General features: G+C 44.1%; 1 protein-coding gene across 9 annotated transcripts in view; it reads left to right on the forward strand.

The window, feature by feature from the left end:
* CAST (calpastatin) overlaps nt 1–22,835 on the forward strand; it is a 132,790-nt gene that overhangs the window by 44,097 nt on the left and 65,858 nt on the right. For 2 of the 9 annotated variants that reach the window (XM_061424448.1, XM_061424449.1), the window contains exon 1: nt 4,858–4,946. The exons of the other annotated variants lie outside the window; for them this stretch is intronic. The gene's annotated coding sequence lies outside the window, so the exon portion shown is untranslated. Of the gene's footprint in view, nt 1–4,857; nt 4,947–22,835 lie in introns of those variants that run through there. 9 annotated transcript variants of the gene reach the window in all.

Raw genomic sequence — 22,835 nt, forward strand, 5'->3', positions numbered from 1 at the left:
GCTGGAAGGCCTTCTACTCAGACCTACCAGTGGGCGGCGCCTCCACTCGGCTCATTTCCAGGCTCACTCGTGTGAGGCACAGCTGATTGGCCAGTGCAGATCACGTGCCTTAACCCTGCTGCAGAGGAATCTGGGGCTGGGAAGGCTCTCACTGTGTTGACTGGGCTTCCCTGGTGGCTCAGCTGGTAAAGAATCTGCAGTATTCTGGCCTGGCGAATTCCATGGACTGTATAGTCCATCAGGTCATAAAGAGTCAGACACGACTGAATGACTTTCAGTAATGAGGATTTTCAAATATATTGCCAGCTGCCAGCTATTTACTATGGAAAGGAAAACAGGAGAACTGCCTAATTGAACTGGAGGAAAAATCACTGGTTACCACACCAGTATTCTTGGCAGGAAAAATCCCATGGACAGAGGAGCTGGTTGGCTGTGCCACTGTCCATGGGGTCACAAAAGAGTCAGACATGACTGAGTGACTAAGCAACAACAAACAACAGGTTATCTAGCAACATGGAGAAGGCAATGGCAGCCCACTCCAGTACTCTTGCCTGGAAAATCCCATGGACAGAGGAGCCTGGTGGGCTGCAGTCCATGGGGTCGCTAAGAGTCGGACAGGACTGTGTGACTTCACTTTCACTTTTCACTTTCACGCGTTGGAGAAGGAAATGGCAACCCACTCCAGTGTTCTTGCCTGGAGAATCCCAGGGACGGGGGAGCCTTGTGGGCTGCTGTCTGTGGGGTCGCATAGAGTCGGACATGACTGAACCGACTTAGCAGCAGCAGCAGCAGACCTTTTAAATTGAAGAGGGCACATAGCTTTGCTCCCAGTTGGAGGGGAGAAGATCTGTGCAGGAATAAGTACCCACCAGAGAATTCCTTCTGTGCTTTTGGTCCTGATTCTACCATAAATACCTGTTAACTTTGGCAGCACAGCCCGACTTTTCTCATGCATAATGTGGATGAGGGGCAGGGGGCGGGGAATAAACTCAGCATCCTGTGGGTTGCTCAGGACACTCACGTTCAGCTGACACCGAGCGCTCCGGCATCCCAGGGTTCAGCGTCAGCCTCACCCCCAGAACCTTTGGACCACATGTGGTGGGCGAGATGATTCTGTATGTTGTTAAGTAAGCAAGCATTTTTATTTCAATAGTTCTGCATGGGTTTCAGTGTTCTAGAAAAAGTAAAGTAGAACTTCCAAACTCATGATCTCTTGGATCAGTTCAGTTCAGTTCAATCACTCAGTCGTGTCTGACTCTTTGCGACCCCATGAATCACAGCACGCCAGGCCTCCCTGTCCATCACCAACCCCCAGAGTTCACTCAAACTCATGTCCATCGAGTCAGTGATGCCATCTAGCCATCTCATGCTCTGTCATCCCCTTCTCCTCCTGCCCCCAATCCCTCCCAGCATCAGGGCCTTTTCCAATGAGTCAACTCTTCACATGAGGTGGCCAAAGTACTGGAGTTTCAGCTTTAGCATCAGTCCTTCCAATGAACACCCAGGACTGGTCTCCTTTAGGATGGACAGGTTGGATCTCCTTGCAGTCCAAGGGACTCTCAAGAGTCTTCTCCAACACCACAGTTCAAAAGCAGCAGTTCTTCGGCGCTCAGCTTTCTTCACAGTCCAACTCTCACATCCATACATGACCACTGGAAAAACCATAGCCTTGACTAGATGGATCTTTGTTGGCAAAGTAATATCTCTGCTTTTCAATATGCTATCTAGGTTGGTCATAACTTTCCTTCTAAGGAGTAAGCGTCTTTTAATTTCACGGCTGCAATCACCATCTGCAGTGATTTTGGAGCCCAAAAAAATAAAGTCTGACACTGTTTCCACTGTTTCCCCATCTATTTCCCATGAAGTGATGGGACCAGATGCCATGATCTTCGTTTTCTGAATGTTGAGTTTTAAGCCAATTTTTTTCACTCTCCTCTTTCACTTTCATCAAGAGGCTTTTGAGTTCCTCTTCACTTTCTGCCATAAGGGTGGTGTCATCTGGATATCTGAGGTTATTGATATTTCTCCTGGCAGTCTTAATTCCAGCTTGTGATCTCTTGGATAGTTTTGCTTAAAACAAGGCTAAGTGAAGTTGCTCAGTCGTGTCTGACTCTGAGACCCCACGGACTGTAACCTACCAGCCTCCTCCATCCATTTCCAGGCAAGAATAGTGGAGTGGGTTGCCATTTCCTTCTCCAAGGGATCTTCCCAACTGAGGGATCAAACCTGGGTCTCCCACACTGCAGGTAGACTCTTTACCGTCTGAGCCACCAGGGAAGACAAGGCTAGATATGGTTAAAATGTAAATTGGTTTTTAAAATATTAAGTAAATATAGTTATGCCAGATTAAAAAAAATAGTGGCTTAGACAGTAAAGAGTCTGTCTGCAATGCAGGAGACCCAGGTTCAATCCCTGGGTTGGGAAAATCCCTTGGAGAAGGGAATGGCAGCCCACTCCAGTGTTCTTGCTTGGAGAACCCCATGGACAGAGGAACCTGGTGGGCTACAGTTCGTGGGGTTGCAATGAGTTGGACATGACTGAACAACGATAACACACATACACAAATAACCAAGGTTTGGGAAACAATATGCAGAGCAGTATCATTTTAATGTGCATATTCAGTCAGTGAGGTTTTTATTAAAATGCAGATTCTGACTCAGGAAGTCTGTGGTGAGACTGAGACTCTTTCTGCTTTTCTAACAAGCTCCCAGTTGCTGCTGGTGGTTTGGCAACTGTATTTTGAGCTGCAGAGATGCTGAATTGTGCTGAATGTGGGTAATTTAGATTACTTGTATCTTAGATTACCTAAACTGATCAGGGAATCAGATTATCTAACAGATATAATCGGGTTGAAATGCAGATTCTCAGGTTCCAAGCCACAAAAACCTGATTCCTCGTAAGGGGGTAAGGCCCAGGATTTTCTCTATTTGATAAATACCTTCCAGTTTTTCAGATGCAGGTGATGTGGGGGCCACGCTGGAAGAAAGAACTAGAAGAGGGACTGGAATAGACACAGCTTATCTGGGAGCAATACCGTCCCTCTCCATCTCCAACGAGAAGAGGCCCTTTCTACCTGTCCTGCAGGATAAGCATCTTTGGAAGTTTTATTTCATAACCATGTAATTAGTAATCTGTACCCTTGAAGAGCTCAGATATACTCACCCTCATTGACAGAGATATGCTGCCTACACCCCTGCAGCTGTGGGACTCAGGGCTCATCCCTCTTGAGAAGCGGGCCCAAGTAAGTCATGTTGGTTATTTGAAATGTCACTGATAAGCTGAGGTTAAGATAAGCTGAGGTTAAGAAACAAAAAAGCAGAGAAAATACTGACCATGAACCAAAAAGGAATTTAAGCTACATTTTCATCTAGAAGAATTATGAGGACGGGGTCTTCTCCTCAGGAAATTATAGAATATTAGAGTTGGAAGGGCTTTTCTTTCACCACCTTTATTTAACAGAAATAAATGAAAAATGATAATAAGGTGGCTGTGGGGAACACCTTGCAGGAGAAGTCAGTGGGACCCCGCCTGCTTTGATTGCGGGTGGATGTGGGTACCAGCCTGCCCAGATGAGCTCTCTTCTGAATGCCCGCTGGCCGTCACCTCTGCCTTGGCTGGACACGGACTGAGTCGCTGCTCAGCTGTTACTAGTGAGGCCTGAATTTCTGGTCCTTAACCACCTGCTGCCACTACCTCCTCCACTCATACCCCCAGCTCCCTGTCTAGAGCCTTTATTGTAACTGATATATGGCTTTAGGGAAAACTGGCTTCTCATATTTCTTTAAAATTTTTTTAAGTATTTTCCCTAACCCCAGGCACTTATTTTATATTTATTAGTTAGCATTCTATTGACTTCCCAGGTGGCTCAGACGGTAAAGTGTCTGCCTCCAATGTGGAAGACCCAGGTTCAATCCCTGGGTCGGGAAGATCCTCTGGAGAAGGAAATGGCAACCCACTCTAGTACTCTTGCCTGGAAAATCCCATGGATGGAGGAGCCTGGCAGGCTACAATCTATGGGGTCGCAAAAAGTCGGACACGACTGAGCAACTTCAAGTGTAAGTGTATTCTTCCAGAAGGAAAAGCATTTCCTTATCTCTCCTCAGTAACAAAAGGATATTTATTGGTGGGAATACGGCGGGGAGAGATTGCTACCTGTGTAAGATTAAAACAGAGTAGTGACATTTAGCAAAAGCATTCCAGGCTAGCCAAGGCTACATCTCCCAACTGATAGAGAAGGGGTAGCTGGCCAACAGAAGAAGGGGTAGGTGGCCAACGTTGTCTGCGTTTCAGTTCGCATGCTTTGAGAGAAGATTCTCAGGGCGGAGAGGAATTTATTAGTGGTCGATTAAGTTTCTTGATTGCCCATGAATTGGCTGAGTATATGTATAAACACATTTATTTATGGCAGTATGAATTCATGCATTCTTATTTTATTCAGTAGTTTAAAATCCATTCTTATTTTGAAATGTTTAGTCATAATGTATAATGTACAGTAATTCAGTAGAATTTTGGTTCTGGTAAACCACTCTTTAGAAAGCAAAATCTGTTATGGGATATAAAATGTTAATTTTCTCCGTAGTCTAAAAAGCGACATGTGGGGGCGTGTGTTCGCACAGAGACAGCCTTGGAGCGGTAGACCTCTGCCATCAGCGGGTGACCTGCCTCGCGTTGTTTTGTTAGCCAGCCCGGGGGATGCCAGCCCCGCAGTCAGAGCGGGCATCGCCCCCTCCACGAAGCGCGCGGGGCTCCGGGGGCGGTGCTGCCCGGGGCGGGCAGAGGCGGGCGGGGAGCGGCCTGCGTCGCGCGTCCCGGGACCGCCCCGCCGCGTCCCTCTCCTGGAGCTCGGCTGCGGCTGCAAACTGAAACCGCGGGGCCGAGCGCAATCGGGAATGCAAACGTTCCGCAAGCCGGGCTGAAGTCTCCGGGGCCCCGAAGCCGGACGCAGAGTGAGTACTGATTTCGGCCGCTTGTCCCCGAGGCTGCGGCGGCTTCCCGGGCCGGCGGGCTCCCAGGGCCTTGGACCTGCTCCCCGACCAGTCCCTTGACCTTTAAGATCCATCTCCTTCCAGTGGGTTCTAAGCTCCCTTGTGTTACTTGCCGACCCCTCCTCCCTGTCGGTGCCGCAGTGGCTGGCTACTGGACTGGGAATGAATCTGGTGATCGTACACGGTAGGGTTCCAAAACCAGGGATTTGTGTGACCTGGAAAAAACGCTGAAAGACAAAAAAGAAAGAGCAGCAACTCTGTGGATTCGGTTTGGCCCTGTGATCTTTAGGATTAGACCCCGTCTTCTCCCCGCGCCCTGCCCCCTCCGCCGTGGTGACCTCCGTTTTAGAGAATGACTTCACTTTGTGTAACCTCTCCGGGAGTTGGTGATGGACAGGGAGGCCTGGCGTGCTGCGATTCATGGGGTCGCAAAGAGTCGGACACGACTGAGCGACTGAAATGAACTGAACTGAACCTCTGAGTGTACCTGATAACATGCTGGGTGTGGCGTGGCCGATGTTGTGACTTGTTTTGGTTCTGTTTCCTTGAACACAACCTGAGGCTGTGGTCGGATGACATCACAAAGAGCGGTGCTTTGTACCTGTCTTTCAAGAATGCAAAATGTTTTCGTGGAGATTTGACAGTCTCTTCTGCGCTGTTGGTGTGGTCCCGTGCTTCAGTTATAAATGCGTACCGGGCCGGTTCTTTATTCCCATTTTACAGCTTGAGAAAAGGAGGCTGAGAGTTTAAGAAGCGTCCTCCAAGGGTGGGACCTTGGGACCTCTGACTAGTCCCCTGGGGAATCCACCTGTACGTACAACAGAGGAATGGGACTGCCTAATCGGCAGTTCTGGAAATTTCCTGTTATATGAGATGTTTTCTAGAGGGAAAACCTCTGCATTGCAGGGAGGGTCAGTAAGGAGTGGCACCTGCTGTTTAAAGCTGGCAAGTTTATTTTCTAATGAAGAGTGCCTCTTCCTGACATGTTGTTTGTGGAAATTGAATTTAACTTTTGTATGCTGATATTCAGTATCTAAAGGATATTTATTGCTGGGAATGCGGTGGGGAGGAGATTGCTGCCTGTGTAAGATTAAAACAGAAGAGTGACATTTAGCAAAATCATGTAGACTAGCCAAGATGTAGACATCTGCCGACTTGGAGAAGGGGTAGCTGGCCAGTAGCAGTGAGGGTAGAGCGGGAATCCTGGTACAGGCAGCAAGAACTCTTGATGACTTTTTTTTTTTTTAAGTGAACTTTGCAGACTGCCTGACATGTTTACGAAGCAGTGCCTTCAAGTATAAACATTGTCTGTTTCAGTTCTCATGCTTTGAGAGAAGATTCTCAGTGTGGAGAGGAGTTTATTAGTGGTCAGTTAGGTTTCTTGATTGTCCATGAACTGGTTGAGTATAATTCTTCTCTCACCAATGAAGATTTAAAAGAGAGCAAGTAAACTGATCATTTGAAAAAGATTTAGGAAAACATGGGAAGTTAATTTGAATTCAGTTCATAAAGTCCGCCAAATATTTGTGTTCCTATTCATTGTTTATAATAACAACTATCTGTAAGGCATCACTACTTCTTAGCTGGAAATATTTACTTTTCCCACAATATGAACCACTTAATCATTCAGTCCTATTTAAATAAAAAGCCCACAACCTATGTTCTCTTGTGTACGTAGATATCTTTGTCTCTTCTCTTTACCTCACAGTGCCCTCATTTTGGAGACCATTTGAATCTGGGATATGTGGTTTAGCATCATTGTGTCTGGCCTCATAAGAAGGAGCTATTTTATCCTGTAGTTTTTTATATATTGAATTAATAATCTGTATACTGGGAAAGTACAATGGGTCTTCACAAACAGTTGTGTGTTTTTTTTTTTTTCTCTGTGAATAGCTTTGAACTAAAAAATGTCAGTTACCCAGTGTTTCTCAACAGAGTACTAATGGCATTTGGGTTGACAGTTCTTAATTGGGCGGGGCTCTCTTGTTCCCACTAAATGCCAGAGCATGACAAAAATGCTATCATGCACACATTTTAAAATACCCCTTCACTGGGTGCTGCCCCCCACCCCCCACCATGGTTAAGATCAGTCGATACACTATTTTGATGGAAAGCCATAAATATAATTACTCAGTCCCATTGTTTACAATCTTTAAGGGTCCTTTACAGCATCTCTTAAGACAGGTTGACTTCTGAGCAAGTCCATACATATATTTGAACCTTGGAGATTTGGGTGGAGGCTATGTGTAATCCTGTTGCTGAAGTGACATTGTTAGCCTTGTGCCCTCCTGTTCACATTAGGCAATAATAATAAATTATTAGCAAGTGACTTTAATAGGTTTCAGAAAAAGAACAGATCAACACAATGTGTATTAGATCAGCGTATTGGCTAAGTGGTTAAGATTCCGCCTGCCAAGCAGAAGACGTGGGTTCTATCTCGGGGTTGGAAAGATCCCCTGGAGAAGGAAATGGCAACCCACTCCAGTGTTCTTGCCTGGAGAATCCCATGGATGGAGGAGCCTGGCGGGCTACAGTCCATGGAGTCACAAAAGAGTTGGACACGACTTAGTGACTAAACAGCAAAAAAAAAAAAAAAAAAAAATCAGCATTAATAGTTATAACTACACTTACTGACAATTACTGTGTTCTAGTCTAGTCAAGGCTATGGTTTTTCCTGTGGTCATGTATGGATGTGAGAGTTGGACTGTGAAGAAGGCTGAGTGCCGAAGAATTGATGCTTTTGAACTGTGGTGTTGGAGAAGATTCTTGAGAGTCCCTTGGACTGCAAGGAGATCCAACCAGTCCATTCTGAAGGAGATCAGTCCCTGGGATTTCTTTGGAAGGAATGATGCTAAAGCTGAAACTCCAGTACTTTGGCCACCTCATGTGAAGAGTTGACTCATTGGAAAAGGCCCTGATGCTGGGAGGGATTGGGGGCAGGAGGAGAAGGGGACGACAGAGGATGAGATGGCTGGATGGCATCACTGACTCGATGGACATGAGTCTGAGTGAACTCCGGGAGTTGGTGATGGACAGGGAGGCCTGGCGTGCTGTGATTCATGGGGTCGCAAAGAGTCGGACACGACTGAGTAACTGAACTGAACTGAACTGAGGCATATGTCGAGCACTTTACATGATCTGATGATGAGAAAGGGAGGAGGCAGATACCCTTATCATGCCCACTTTCCAGATTAAGAGGGTAAGAGCCTGATCTTTTAACCATTGCCCTGTGTTGTTTCTCAGGACGTGTTTAACAGCTGTCCATAAAATAGTTCCTAAAAAATGAGTTGCAGTGGGTGAAGTTAATGCACACTGAAGTCTCATTTGACTATATCGTCTCATTTGGCTATGGTTACTTTTCTTAGAATACCAGCTTTTTATTCTACTGTGAGCCCTTTCAATACAAGATCCACATCTTTGGATTGAATTGAAAAAGAAGATTTTTTTTTTCTTTCAATTTGAACAGAGCCCTAAGATACTGTTGCACTAGTGTAGAGATTTACCCTAGGTAGGCAGAAAAGTAAAACAATATTCGTTTTTGTTCTCTAAGCTTTATGAGCATTTACAGCTTAACATCTGTTTGTCCATTAGCTAAAGATTAGGTAATCAAAAAAGATCCATAATGAACTCTTTTTGTTTAACTTCTACAATGTCCAGTCATGGTGCAGAGGATACAGACGTGAAGTATGGCCCATATAACAAATATAAAAACACAATGTAAAAAGTGCTAAAAAGCATTGCTGTCAAGGTGCTGTGAAGCAGTGCAAGTTTGAGGGAAGGGGGATGAGGTTAAGATGGGCCTGTTTTTCTGGGAATAAACATTAGTAAAATGAGTCCCTTAAAGGAGATCTGTAACCAGTCAGTTCAAGGCCGGACTCTTCAGAGATCTGAATACATCCAACTTCCCAAGCATTGGCTTGCCTCGTTCATTATTTTCTCAATCCATCTTTCCAGACTTACCGCTGACTCCCAGTGGAGTTACTCTGATCCCCCGCCGCACACTTTTCCGTATGCTGTTATGTGGGGCTGAGAGTTTGGATTCATTTTAGGGCTGTCTCGTGAGATGTTCTTGACAACGGTCCCCTGCAGACAGGATTCCCATCAGATGGCAATGACAACCTGAGGTTTCCATTTGCCCTGCACAGTGCACAGATTAACTGGAGACTCCATAGCTGCCTGAGTCTGTGCTGTCTGTCTGCCAAACCAGCTTTGAGGGTGACAGGTCGTCCTGTTCATCTTCCTGTTGCTTCACAACCCAAGCTGAGACGCAGGGAGGCCAGACAAGCTCACCAACAGGATAACGTGCCCCTGCATTCCAGACACTTACCTCTAAGGGCACATTGTCTCCATTTTGTTTCTGATTGAATATTTCATGTTTCCCAGCTGCCACATGGTGGATACATATCCTTAGCAAAACAAGGAAGAAGCTCAGATGCTCATCTGCTCACCCTTTATCATTTTTATTGATTCCTTCACTAGCAGTAATTGGCACATCTTAGTTACAAAGGTGCCTCTTGGTCTCTTTTGTTGATAGTGTTTGTTTATTTTCCCTTAGATGCTTTTGCAACACTTACAAAACCCTAACAATCAGTTTTATTTGGGAGGATTTCTTATATATTGGAAAGAAGATTTGGGTCTGCTTTTACTGATTAGTCAAGTTAGCTTTGGTAAACTAACTTTACATATTGCCAAAACATAATTATCCTCAGTCCTCTAGGTCCCATGGTACATACTGATCATAATGGCTAAGATGTGTGTGAGTGGTGATAATTCCGTGGCTCGTCATCATCCGAGTTCTGGAACGTAAGGAGTTTCCCAGGGAGTCCTGCAAATGGACCAGTTATACTAAGCAATGGGGAAGTTGACTGTAACTGAAGCAGGGCTTCCTTAATTGCACAGGGCTGTGTTTTAGCAGCAGGGTCTCTTCAGAGGAGAGAAGTTCTTGTTTCTTAAATAGAGAAGGCAGTGTAGTGGGATAATCCCAGGCTAATCCATGGGCCTGGGACTCTCCTGACCTGTGTCCTGGGGTTGTACTTCCTCCTCCCTCCTTGGAATGCTCTAATGCAGTGTTTCATGATATGAAGTCTGGAAAGCATCTGTGTGAAATTCACCTGAGATCCTTAATTAAAAATGGAGAGTGTCCAGGTCGCACCTCAGACCTACCCAGTCAGCATCGCTGGAATCTATGGCCCAGTAAGCTTTCAAGGTAAATCCTAAAACGTGTAAAAGTGGAATGAGCGCTGCTTTAAGAAGGGAGTTGGCTCACCAGAGTCGGTCTGTGAGCAGCGGTGCAGTGCAATCTTGCTGAGAGTTGTGGCTCTTCTACTGACAGGAGCTGAGACTTCTGAGCCATCCTGAGTGGCCTCCCTGAACTGACCTGATTGATGTTCGTGGCCCTCTGTTGGAGCCTAAGAAAGGGCCTGAACCACTCCTCTTTCACTCAAAGCTGGTATAAGAATGCACCTGGGCGAGTAAACAGGCATACTCTTTGGACTCTGTCATGGATTGAGCTCCTTAGTATAAATACCTCGATGAGATCTTGATCCCTCCAGAGTTGTTCAGAATAGAGTTGCTGGGGCAGAAAGTTGCTCCTACAGAGAAACCAGAGACTCAGTCTCCTGCATATTGTTTCTTCATTAGCTGTACTAATGAAGGGTGGCCAGAGTAGCAGAGGGGAAATTATTTGTATGGTTTTCAGCCGTATAAGTCTTTTCTGTTTCCTTCTTATCGTGGGATAGGAAAATTCTGTTTATATCTAACAAAGCAAATAAACTTGTCTAATATAATGCCATTACCATGACTTGTCATTATCAGAGTCCTGGGATATATGCTTTTGGACATGCTTCTTTTCATAATATTTTGTTTACAAAGATGCATGAGGTTCAGAGGGCTTGTTCTATAGTGGGGAACTGAAACTTGTGGCCAGAATTTTTATCTTCCAGAATTCTCAACTTCTCTTTTATACTTGCCATCTCTTGATTTATCTCTTTAATTAATGTTTCAATGTTAAATTTTATATTTATGTGTCTAGAACAGAAAGGGGCTCTTGAATCAGAATTCAGATTAATTTTATTAAGCCTGCACAATGGTTTTAAAATTTTTGAAAGCCTTTAGATAATAATTGCACATTCTATTTTGTCGTGAAGCCTCCTACCCCCTCTTCATTCTGGCCTGATACACTCATTCACATCCCCCGAAGTATATTTTCATTTGAGTGTTAGAATCCTGATCTACAGAGATAGACAAATATTATGTTTCTGAAATGTTTTCAGAAAAAAAATTTACTTTTTTCTTAAATAAATCCTGTATACTAGATGTGTGGATATGTGTAGCATTAAGAGTTCCTCTAGTGGGCCAGAATATCTGCCTATAAGATGACAGTGCTATTGAGCTTGGCGAAGCCTATATTCTACATTTTTCTAGTGTAAGAAAGATGTACACTACAGGCATAATCCCAATTATCAATTGTCCTCAGAGTTTGTGGTCATGAGACTGGAGAAGACAGATATTCTTGGAGTATTGCAGGACTGTTTTTTTAGGGAGCATCTATGCTGTTTAGTAACTCAGACTCCCATGTCAGCACCACAAATCTTCATTTCAAAACCAGCTGGAAAGTACTTTTGAAAAGTAATTTTGTCAATCTGACCCATTATCTAATGAATTCTGGTACCTTTCTCTTGACCAAATGAAAGCAGGAAGAGACTTAAGTTTGTTACCGGAAGAAAAGTGCCCATGGATAACAATAGATGGTTTTAATAGAAAATACAGGCCATTCCACCAACCCCCTATAAAGCCATCTCCTTTAAAACTACCTAAAGCAGTCATTCTCAATGTCAAAGAGTTTCAGAATCCCCTGGGGTGCTTACAGCGTTTTAGGCTGTAACCCTTCCTCTGTCTTCCTCCTGCCTTAGGCTTTTGGACAAACTCCTTTGTAAGTTTCTAAGTGTCCATTCCTGCCCTGCCCCTCCCCACACAGTGCCCATCAGTGGTTCTGCTTCTGGGCCAAAGAGCGCGAAAAGTGAATTCTCTCAGTCGTGTCTGACGCTTTGCAACCCCATGGACTCCCTGGAGCCCACCAGGCTCCTCTGTCCATGAACTTCTCCAGACAAGAATCCTGGAGTGAGTAGCCATTCTGTTCTCCAGAGTATCTTCCGACCCAAGGATCTAACTCAGGTCTCCTGCGTTGCAGGCAGATTCTTTACCACCTGAGCCACCAGGGAAGCCCCAAAACCACTGAACTAGGTGTTAATCGTCTGTGACCACCAATTCTGAGACCCTCCCTGAAGCAGAGAAGTATAACCCTGGTGCCCAGAACGTCTCATTAAAAATGCCAGAGGTAAAAGGCAAAAACTGTCACTCCTTGATGAACCATGTGAAGAACATCTCTGAGTTAGCACGCCTGTCCCTCAACAAGCTGGTGAGCATGCTGGGGAGCACTTTGAGTACCAGGCAGCTCTGTGACTTCACTCACACCTCCTATGCAGAGGTCCTGTCCAAAGGGAAACTGGAAAACTGAGCAGTGCTGCCTGTTTTCTTAGCCTGTGGTCGTGCTTCTCAGCCGCTCTTTGCCTGCCCTCCACAGGGCTCTATTAATTATTAGCCCATGGTAAAGAATCTGCCTGCCAGTGCAGGAGACACGGATTCAGTCCCTAGGTCAGGAAGATCCCCTGGGGAAGGAAATGGCAACCCACTCCAGTATTCTTGCCTGGGAAATCCAAAGGACAGTGGAGCCTGGTGGGCTACAGTCCATGGGGTCACAAAGAGTCAGACATGCCTCAGCAACCAGACAAACAGCAAGGGTGTTAATGCTTGACCTGGCACAGTGCCCAATAGCTGGATATAACATTCATTGCCAGCAATCATTATGTATAATTTTAGTATAAAATAATTAAATATGTATGGATTCCTGCATATTTCACGTAGTTTCATGATTAAAATTAGTGATCATTTTTCCCTAGCAATATTATAAAATTATATCATCTTCTATGTGATGTCCTACTGTAACTTGAGTTTTAACTCAATTGGTTCATTAGCTAATTATTGTTAGAAATTTAGCCATAAAGTATCCACACATTATTAAGAAACAGTGTACCCCTTGTTGAATATTTAGAGATCGTAAGGGAAAGGCTCCCCTCTTTTGGCTGTTGAGTTTGAGTTTTTCCTTGGTTTCAAGAATTTTTTTAAATTATTACAGTAATGGGTGCTGAATTATTCTCAAATAGTGTTCTTGTGGTAGGATTCCTAGCCTGGCAAATTAGAACTGTCTCATTCTCTATAGTCCTCTGACAATCATATTCTTACACCTCTACTTGAGTTTCCAAAGACTGAATGTGATGAACATTGATCTGCATATTTGCAATTAAAATCTTGGCAAGATACCCCAGTTGATTTCCAGTTGAACCAGTGATAAACCATAACTTTTCTCTGTGTGTATAACTTCTCCACATTCTTCTACTGACCAATGAACTGAAGACTGGGTTACTATTTAAAGTGGAGAGACAACCAGTAGGAAACAAACGATTAACAAAGGACATTCTGATAATCTGTAGATAATTCTGGAATGCTGTGGGAGAGGGGTTAGGTCCAGCAGTATGTATGTAGTTTGGAGAAACTCTCCAGGATCTAGATAAATGGAAAATAAATGAAAAGAAGAAAACCCAACTGTTTATTAATTTGTTAAACAACTACTGTGCTAAGTGATTTATGGATTTTATTAAATCCTCTTAAGAGTTGCATATTTTGCAACTAGGTAAATGGGTATTAGGACAGGTTTTAAAATGAGAAGACTAAGGCTTAAATAATTTACCCTGGGTCACATGGATAGCAAGGTTCTATTTGATTCCAATGCCTTTTTCAGTAGACCAGTCTTCTAAAATCCTAGACTCAGTAGTTTATATTCAGGCAGTTTAAATAACTGAGAGAGGAATTTGTATCTAAATTCAGAAAACCACTAGAAACTGATATTATGGCCTCAATATTATGCTCAACATCTTAATGCTGTGGAAATTCTGATTGATTAAATTTCCTACTTCTGTGAAAGAGTATATTGTACACTGATTGGAATTAGCAAAGAAGAGTTTTGTTGACAGAGTTTCTTCAGATGTCTTAGTGGGCAGTAAAGAAGGAATAAATTGCACATCCGAATATAGGGAAATTTAAGGGAAAAAAACAGGTAAAATTCATAGTGAAAAACATCCTTCTGGTGTCGGAATGCAGAACTTTTGTTAAACTTAAGGATAAGCAGCACTGTTCATATTTTTACAAATGTTTTACATATTTAAAATGAAACCTATTTAAAAATCAATTCTCCTATTCTATCGAATTTTGTTTTTAATTTTAGGGGAAAGTGGGATGAAATGTGGAAGGTATTGATAATTCCCACTGTACACATGAGGAAACTGAGGCACAAAGCAGTTAGGGAATTTGCGCAAGGTCATACAGCTGGTAGCAGAGCTGGAATTCAAACTCAAGTGGTCAGGCTCCACAGCTGCTCTCCTGACTAAATAACTTACCTCTTTAATATTTTCAAAGATGAAGCTTGCTGTTAGTGTACATTCGTGAATTTGTTTTTCTTATGTGCTTTCTAGAACAATGCTTTATTTCACCCTGCATTTTCATTTTCATTATTTGGAAATCAGCTTGGAGAAGGGAACTTTGTACTAATTCCTGTCAGTTAAGTCTTCTTATTAAGAACATGCTTCATGGAGAAGCCAGCTACAAGAATGGCCATGTGACAGACTCATCTCTCAGGCACCGTGCAACTGGCTCCATCTCTGTGTTTCCTTACAGGTACCTTCTCAGTTTCGGTAAGAGGCACTTTGAGCCTATCATCCCTGTGGAGATTGAGATGGGCCGTTGGTTTTATTACACAGCAGTCCATAAAAAGTTCATAAAAGTCCATAAAAAGTTTGTTAGGTTTGTGCCTAAGGAATGAATTTGAAAGCACTATGAAAACCAAGCTGAAAGGCTTTCAGGCAACTGTTCACCAGAGCTCAGAATTTTTTATTCTTGTACAATAATCATATCACCAGTAGCCATATATGCTTCAGATGAGTTCATAATCTTTTAGGATAAATAAGTGATGCATTTCAACCCAAACAAAATTTTGTCATGTAAAATAATATTGCCCTTTCTCTGTAGGATAAACAATATGAGACTTCTCAAAGCAGTGGTCACCTCTGAAGTGCTTCACCATTCTGAGACTGAGGAGAACTTTTGAAAGTGAATGTCACTCAGTCATGTCTGACTCTTTGTGACCCCATGGCCTGAATCTCCAGGCCAGAATACTGGAATGGAGAGCCTTTCCCTTCTCCAGGGGATCTTCCCAACCCAGGGATCGAACCCAGGTCTCCTGAACTACAGGCGGATTCTTTATGAACTGAGCTAGGAGGGAAGCCCAGGCAATTGATGTTTGTAAAATGATACAAAGTACTTTTGTTTACTAACTTCTGATGTGCCAGGCCTTATGAACACACCCTCATTAATCCCTCACTACCATCTTATGAGGTAGACGTCACCTTTATACCATTTAACAAATAAAAAAAGTGCAATCTTGGAAAGCTTAGTACTTCCCTGTGGCTAAGATGGTGAAGAATCTGCCTGCAACACAGAAGACCTGGGTTCGATCCCTGGGCGGGGAAGATCCTCTGGAGAAGGGACTGGCAACCCACTCCCTGGAGTGGAGAATCCCATGGAGAGAGGACCCTGGCAGACTACAGTCACAAAGAGTCAGACACAAAACTTTAAGCAACTTGCCTGAAGTTACACAGATAGTGTGATTCCCCAGGTCTATGGGACTCCAGAAGCTAAACTCCTATGTTTCCCCTTTGAACATCTATCACTGGTTACATTATTTAATAAGCTTTACATATTTATAGCATATCATATTAGAGTTGCAGAACTCCAGAGTTCTCAAGCCTGACAGTTTACAGATGAGGAAACTGTGTTCTAGAGAGGTTAAGACTTAAGTTCAAAGAACTTATCATGGGCTGTCTTCCTCATTGTTCATTATGTCACTTCTAATGTGCTTAAATTGCGTGACTCACAAGCTTAAGAATGTCCTAGCCAAGCAAACCTTTTCTAGGGGAGGGACCACAAGAGGAAAGCAGGCTGTCTTTTCCAGGTCTAACTTCTCTGGCTTGTTTGGGGCAGCCAAAGTCAGACAGAGTTGGAATTATTCATGCATCAAGTAAAGTAACCAGGCTCCCAAAGGCATGAACACAACTTGAAAAAAAAGCTGCATTTCTCCTCTTTGATGACGAATCCAGGCCGCGTGGCTTGCTCTCTTCCTTGCCTACAAAATAATCAGCCCCGGTGGGGGAGGGAAGGGGAACACTGGAAAAGTGGGGCTCACAAAGCAATGAAAATGAAGCAATTGTCTTAGGGTACATAACTTCCACCTTTTGTGGCTTTTTTCCTAAGCGTTTGGGGTGCTCCTGTGTCACAGCTCATAATCAGGCACTCACAGGGTGTGGCCAAATGTTCTAAGGTCTCTCGGGCTTGGATTTCGATCACAAATCAGCTGTGGCTACTGTCCCAGTTGCCAGGCAATGTGTGGATGTTTATTTTGAGGTCTGCCCACAGGGTTGCATCAGAGGCCAAAGATGCATGTGCTCTCCACTTCCCAGAGCAAGTAGAGCTCAGGCTTTCTATTTTTATCTTAAGGCTGTGCAGTCCCTTTTAATGTATTTCATAAGTGTATAGCATCCTCAGCCTGGATAGAACCACTTTCTGTTTCCTCCAGGCAGTGTTCAGGTCGCCTCATTTGGCCATGTTCTACTTTATCCAGCCGGTCAGACTCTGGACTGATGATCTCTGGTACTTCCCTGCCTCTGAGTCTTGCTCAAGCTGTTTTGCTCATCTGGAATGACTACCCTGTCCCTGGCTCCATCTCTTTGTTTTGTAAAACAAATATTTCGTTTTACTTTTTGAAAGTAGGGGAGTCAACTTGTTATAGCATAAAACTTATGGATCTTATTGTCAGTGTCTGTGTTCAGATCCGAGCTTCTCAACTGTGAGGTCTTAGATAAGTTACCTAACTTCTCTGAGCCTCAGTATTCTCCTTTGTAAAATGCAGGTAATAATGATTGGGTCCTAGGATTTTATAAAGATACACTGAAATCAGATGCCTAAAGCACGTGCCATAGATCCTGGCTCACGGAAGGTTCTATAGTCCTTACCTACCTCCCGATCCCAACTGCCATGAATGCTAAGTAAATTGTTCCCATCTCCTCTGTGAAGTTTTCCCTAGCCATCTTCAAAGCTGCATCTCAGAAATACAGTCTCCCTCTTCTGATCTCTTATAACTTGGTGTTGTACTTAGGATCCTCTCACAGTTGACCTGGTCTCATATTGCACAAGTGCGGAGGTGGAAGTTGGTGCCCTAACTAGGTCTGCTGGCACCAAGCCATGTTCTCCCTGAAAGAGATGGCTCAGCTTCATTCATAAATGACCCATTTAATGGGAATCATATTTTTTGTTAGGATTAAACATCATACTTTTTAAGGTAACTGAACTGTGGTTCTCTTGAGAAGCATCATTATTATGGTAAATTATTAAAAGCATTGTGAGACAGGATGGTATGTCATGGTGTGACTGCAGGGCGAACAATAGACAGTTAAACATCTAAATATTCATTTCCTAAAGTGAATAGTCCATCCCCATAAACGTGTTCTCACTGGGTCCGTGAGCGGTGTCTGTGAAGAACAGCAGTGCTTTCTTTAGAAAGCCCCTCATGGGCCATCTATTGTTTGTTCCAGGTGTCTCACAGGAAGCAGCTAAGGGTTTTGTTGTGTGCCTCTGAGTACTTTTTTGAAGTTTTTCAACTGCCGGGTAATGCCAGTAAGGGTATAGAAGACTAGATGTTTGTTTTCCTAACTTGTTTTCTGACCTGTGCTTTAAACAAAATTTCTGGTGATTGAATAAAACTAATATAATGTTGATTTGAGCCATCACATAATACTCATGTTTATTCATGTACAAATTCATACATTAATTTATTTAACAAATACTTACTAAGTACCTATCATGTGCGACATTCCCTGGTGGCTCAGAGGGTAAAGCGTCTGCCTGCAGTGCAGGAGACCCGGGTTCGATCCCTGGGTTGGGAAGATCCCCTGGAGAAGGCAATGGCACCCCACTCCAGTACTGTTGCCTGGAAAATCCCATGGATGGAGGAGCCTGGTAGGCTACAGTCCATGGGGTCACACAGAGTCCGACACGACTGAGCGACTTCACTGTCACTGTGTACGACATTTGGGTATGTGCAGCTGCTGAGACAGGCATGGTCCCTGGCCTCACGGAGTTCAGGTTTGGGTCTCTGACAGAAACTGTAAAAAAAGAAGTTTTGAAAGAAAATCTATGATTTTTTCTTTAGTTTTTTTGAGATGAGTCATTAAAATAAGAATCTCATTATGGTTCAGAAACAAATTATACATTTCTCTCTTGTGCCTCTAGCAGACCTAGTTACTGATTTGTCAGAACTTCTTAGTTTATTTTTTTTTAACATTTGTTTTGTGCTTTGCTCACATTGCCCTAGTATTTGGTATCAGACTTTCTCACCGTAACCCTGTGGGGCACATGGTATTCCCATGTGGGAAACTAGACGCTCTTCCGATTTAATTGACTTGCTCATGGACTCATGGCCATAAGAGGCAATCAGATTGAACCTTTCTTCTGATTTATTAATTATTTTCTTGATTTTAGCTTTCTTTTTTTGAAAAAGCAAGGTATTAGAACCATACTTCATTCTTTGTTTAAATGAAACTGATAATTAGCAAATGGAAACAAAGATTGGAATCAACAGTGGATTTTGAGCCCCTCTCTGCTACTAAACACTATGATAGGCACCCTGGGGAGTGGAAGTGATCTGTCTCTTGGGCAGTTTACAGCTTTGTTGATAAGACATGACTGATACATAGAAGAGACTCAGTAACCCTCAACAGCATATAGGATTAAGTATTCAAGTAAGAAGTACAAACATATAAGGGAGTTGAGAAGATAGGATGAGCTGAAGCAGATACAGGTGTTGCATTTTGAGCTAAGTCTTCAAGGGTAGGAGGAATCCGAGCAGAGAAAGGCTTCCTTGCCATGGGGATGGCAAGATGCAAGGCTCAATGGTAGATGGGAGCGTGGTGGTGATGCTAACACTGACTAGCCTTTGTCCAGCATTTGCCACTTCCCATGCATTGTTATTCGGAGAAGGCAATGGCAACCCACTCCAGTACTCTTGCCTGGAAAATCTCAGGGACAGAGGAGCCTAGTGGGCTGCCGTCTATGGGGTCGCACAGACACGACTATGGACATGACTTGCCGTCTATGGACACAACTGAAGCGACTTAGCAGCAGCAGCAGCATGCATTGTTATAATGGGTTCGTGTACATTAGCTAAGTCTTAAAACAATGCTGGAAGGGAAGAATTGTTACTCTTCTCATTTTACAGATGAGGACACTGAGGCACAGAGAGGTTAAGGAACCTGCTTGAACTTGCACATGAATTCAGTGTTGGCTGAAATTCTACCGGTCTCGAGTCCAGAGTCCGCTCTCGCTCTCTTAGCCAGTGAGTGATGCTGTCTGATGAAGTTCTCCTAAAACAGGAAGGACAGCATCCTGGGGTGGGGGAGAGTGATGGGGAGATATGGTATGGGACATAGCAAGAGGTGCAATGGAATCAACAGATGAGGTCGAATACGAAGACTCTAAAGTCCAGGTGGAAGATATTGGACCTCATCTAGGATGGTGGGAAACCCCCAAGAGTGTAGTGTTTCATCAGAGTGGGAAGCTGGTGTGCATTTATTTCAGATAAATCAGGCAGTGATAGAAAGACTGGGAGCTGGAGGTTGGGGTGGGGTTGGGGGTGGGAGAGAACAAGGCATGAAAGCTATAGAAAGGACTCGATATAATCCAGGTGTGGGAGCTGCCTGATGAGACCAGGAGTGTGAGCAGAAAACCAAAGCGGAAGGATGGGATGGTGCTGAGCACTGGAGGCAGCCCTGTGCCGACTCCAGCTGAGTCAGAAGAGGCGAGTTTCCCCCATTATATCATTGGGCGACTCCAGAGGCAGGTAGTATTACTTTCCTTTTGCAGATTAGGGTGACGGCTTCTGGGAGAATAATTAAGTGCTGGAGCAGACATTTGAACCTGCCTCTCTCTCGATTTCCTCCCTTTAAGGTAAAAATAATGTTTGGTAATAAAGCAAGGCTGCTGTTAAAATGTCAAGAACTGTTCACAGAGGAAACGATAAAGTCATGGGGATTCCTACATCTCCAAGGATGCAGGAATATGAGAGAGGAGGCAGAGGGTTGGTGACTACATACTAAAGAATGCAGAGCAGAATGGAGCCAAGTGGAAGAGGCTTCCAGATGGAAACAGGTTGGAGGGCTGGGCATTGGCCCTGTAGCTCTCCAGGTCACAGTAACCCTGGGGGAAGAGGATGGTCAGTGATTCAGAGTGAAACTGCGGATGGACTGTCAGGTGGGGAAGGCTGGCGTGGACTTGGGCCAGCGATCTTCATCACCTCCCCAAACAAAGGCAGCTGGGGTGGGAAGGGTGACTGGACATGCTGCCAGCGAGGGGTGGGGAGAGGAAGCCAGGTCTAGGGTGAGGCGCGGCCTTTGACTCATCTGCTGGCATCCTCTGGGTGTACTCTCTGAACTGAGCTGGGGGCAGGGAGGGCGATCACGGGGAGGCGGAGAGAGTGGAGGGGAGAGACTGAGGATCCCCGTGAACCCTCTGACAGTGTCTGGAAAGAAGGTGATAGGAGCCCACCCAAGTGAAAAGACTGTGCCATGGGAGATGGAGAAGTAGAGGGCCAAGGGATTGACATTTTCATCAGCCGCACTTCATGGCAGAGGAGTGGGTGAGTCAGCCATCTAGGACACCGCCCCTTCTGAAGAAGCCCTTGCTCTCTCATCTGGGACCCATGAGGCCACTCACACCTAGCATTGCAGGATGGTGGGCTTGATCCCACGTCTTGCTTCTCTTCTCCTGCAGCCTCACGAGGCACCCTGCAGAATCTAGGGAAAGCCTTTGACAGAGACCTGCCTTGAGTAAGAGTAGGGTCAGTAGATGAATATACCCAGCGCTGATCTTTTAAATGGACCCTAAGGTGATGGAGGAGACACCTTGAGATGCAATTATGTCATTATCTGTCTATATAAGGAACTATGTACAAACAAAGCTAGTGGAGCTGATGGGATTCCAGCTGAGCTATTTAAAATCCAAAAAGATGATGCTGTTAAAGTGTTGCACTCGATATGTTAGCAAATTTGGAAAACCCAGCAGTGGCCACAGGATTGGGAAAGGTCAGTTTTCATTTCAATCTCAAGGAAAGGCAATGCCAAACAATGTTCAAACTACTGTAATTGGGCTCATTTCGCACGCTAGTAAGGTAATGCTCAAAATCATTCAAGTTAGGCTTCAGCAGAATGTGAACAGAGAAACTCCAAATGTACAAGCTGAGTTTAGAAAAGGCAGAGGAACCAGCATTTATTGGATCATGGAGAAGGAAGGGGGTTCCAGAAAATTATCTACTCTAGTTCAATGACTATGCTAAAGGCTTTGACTGTGTAGATCACAACAAACTGTGGGAAACTGTGGAAAACTGTGGAAGAGATGGGAGTACCAGACCTCCTTTCCTCTCTCCTGAGAAACCTGTAAGTGGGTCAAGAAGCAACAATTAGAACTGGACATGGAACAACTGACTGGTTCAAAATTGGAAAAACAATATGTCAAGGCTGTATGTAGATTGTCGCCCTTCTCATTTAACATATGCAGAGTACATTATGTGAAATGCCAGGCTGAATGAATCGCAAGCTGGAATCAAGATTGCCAGAAGTATCTTTTTTGTTTGTTTGTTTGTTTTAATTTTATTTTATTTAACTTTACAATATTGTATTGGTGTTGCCATATATCAAAATGAATCTGCCATGGGTATCAACCTCAGATATGCAGATGATACCACCCTTATGGTAGAAAGTAAAGAGGAACTAAAGAGCCTCTTGATAAAGATGAAAGAGGAGAGTGAAAAAGTTGGCTTGAACCCGAACATTCAAAAAACTAAGATCATGGCATCTGGTCCCATCACTTCATGGCAAATAGAAGGGGAAAAAGTGGAAACAGTGACAGATTCTTTTTTCTTGGGCTCCAAAATCATTGTGGATGGTGACTGCAGCCATGAAATTAGAAGATGCTCCTTGGGAGAAAAACTATGACGAATGATTTTGCCAACAAAAGTCCACATAGTCAAAGCTATGGTTTTTCAAGAAGTCATGTACGAATGTGCGACTTGGACCAGAGAGAAGGCTGAGCATCAAAGAATTGGTGCTGAGCTCTCGAATTGTGGTGCTGGAGAGGACTCTTGAGAGTCCCTTGGACTGCAGGGAGATCAAACCAGTCAATTCCAAAGGAAATCAATCCTAAATAGTCATTGGAAAGACTGGTGCTGAAGCTCCAATACTTTGGCCAGTTGGTGCAAACAGTCGATTCATTGGAAAAGACCCTGATGCTGGGAAAGATTGAGGGCAGGAGGGGAAGGGGATGATAGAGGATAAGATGGTTGGATGGCATCACTGACTCAGTGGACATGAGTTTGAGCAAGCTCCAGGAGATAATGAAAGACAGGGAAGCCTGACATGCTACAGTCCATGGGGTCACAAAGATTCAGACACAACTTAGCTACTCAACAACAGCAGCAGTAAGGTACTTTGAGAAAGCAAGTGGGGATTAAAGAAGATGTATGGATGCCCTCTTTGGATTGCAGTGGTTTGCAATGTCAGGGCTGATGCTAGTGAGATGTACTTGAAAGAAAGGCATTTAGGATTTGGATATTTGAGGAAGAGAAGCATCCCAACC

The sequence above is a fragment of the Bos javanicus genome, chromosome 7, assembly GCF_032452875.1.
Source record: "Bos javanicus breed banteng chromosome 7, ARS-OSU_banteng_1.0, whole genome shotgun sequence".
In the NCBI taxonomy this organism is placed as follows: Eukaryota; Metazoa; Chordata; class Mammalia; order Artiodactyla; family Bovidae; genus Bos; species Bos javanicus.